At 45.5% G+C, this 1,456-nt stretch overlaps 1 pseudogene; it reads right to left on the bottom strand.

The window, feature by feature from the left end:
• Positions 1–918: 918 nt before the first annotated feature.
• Positions 919–1,228, bottom strand: LOC115650383 (annotated as a pseudogene).
• Between the last annotated feature and the right edge of the window lie 228 nt (positions 1,229–1,456).

A 1,456-nucleotide genomic window follows, 5' to 3' on the forward strand; every position in this document is an offset into this window, starting at 1 on the left:
TGATTTGCACTGGCACATCAAAGCAGAATCAGCCCCAAAAGTCTTTAGAAATGCAGTGATGCTGAATTAGTGTCAACACTTTCTCGAGAAGCATCTTTCCAAATAGACGCCCACCCCTCACAGAAGATCGGGGTGCTCTAAATGCAGTAATTAATAGGCAGCACCACAATAAATACCGTAAACATCAATACTACTAAATCTTCAGCAGACTTTTTGCATCTGCTTGTAGAGAATTTGTTTTTCATGGAAGACAAAGCAGTGACTGTGTGGAAATTACACCGTTGCCCATGCTGAAATACAATAATGTTGCATTCTGAATCATATAAAAATTACAGCTTTGCCATATATTCTGTACTATATAGGGTAATTTAATCAAAGCAGCAAAATAGGCTATTATGAATCCTCAGTGTAGCTCTAAAGCTTGAGTTCTAATAGCAAGTTATGCACCACTTCATTTAAGTCACTGTTCACTTCATCCACATAAAACCTGAGTCATCAGAATCATATGGTGTAGGGAGGCAAAACCCAACCCGTTCCACCAAATTAGGTGTAGGGCTGCAATGCAGCTGACCCAAGGGCATTATTCCAGTTCACAAAGTTGGAGCAATGTCCACAGCCTCACCTCACCACTTGTGCCAGTGTTAGGGCTGCTATATCTAAGGAACAATTGACCTCATAGCTCCTCCCCCAGCCAAACCTCAATATTGCTTTCTGTGGAGGGTTATGTGGGATGAGTGAGAAAACAGTTCCTCCTCTCAGCAGCTCCCTGCTCCTCTGAAGCCCAACTGGCGGGCTAAGGTGCTACAGAAAGTCTAGCATGGGTCCTTCACACCAAGGTAAATTTCACTCCAAGGGAATTTCTTCTTGCTATTCATGTGTAGTTTGGAAATGCTCCAGGGAGAGAATTAGTGGCACAGCTTAGCCCCCAAATCCGTACAGAGTACGACCCTGGCGCTTCAACGCATAAGCAACATCCATAGCAGTCAGTCTTCCACTTCGCATGCTCGGTGTAAGTGACGGCATCTCGGATCACGTTCTCCAGAAACACTTTCAGCACCCCGCGAGTCTCCTCGTAAATGAGACCTGAAATACGCTTCACTCCCCCACGACGAGCCAAACGACGAATAGCGGGTTTTGTAATGCCCTGGATATTATCCCTCAACACCTTCCTATGGCGCTTAGCACCTCCTTTCCCGAGACCCTTGCCTCCCTTACCACAACCAGACATCTTCACTAGAGTTGCAAACACAGCTGTTTGCTCCAGGGAACATCAAAATCACAATCTGGCTCCTTGGGGAAATGTCTTAGATTAACCAAGCCAGCTTCTTTTCATCTCTGGCCAGCTTTTCTGGCCCATTCCACTACTCAGTCACTGTCAAGAGAAAAGAGATTACTTGTCACTTGCTTGGTGGGAGGAGTCAGCAGTGGGTATAGAGCTTGCCTAGACCAATACTGT

The sequence above is a fragment of the Gopherus evgoodei genome, chromosome 4, assembly GCF_007399415.2.
Source record: "Gopherus evgoodei ecotype Sinaloan lineage chromosome 4, rGopEvg1_v1.p, whole genome shotgun sequence".
Taxonomy (NCBI): domain Eukaryota; kingdom Metazoa; phylum Chordata; order Testudines; family Testudinidae; genus Gopherus; species Gopherus evgoodei.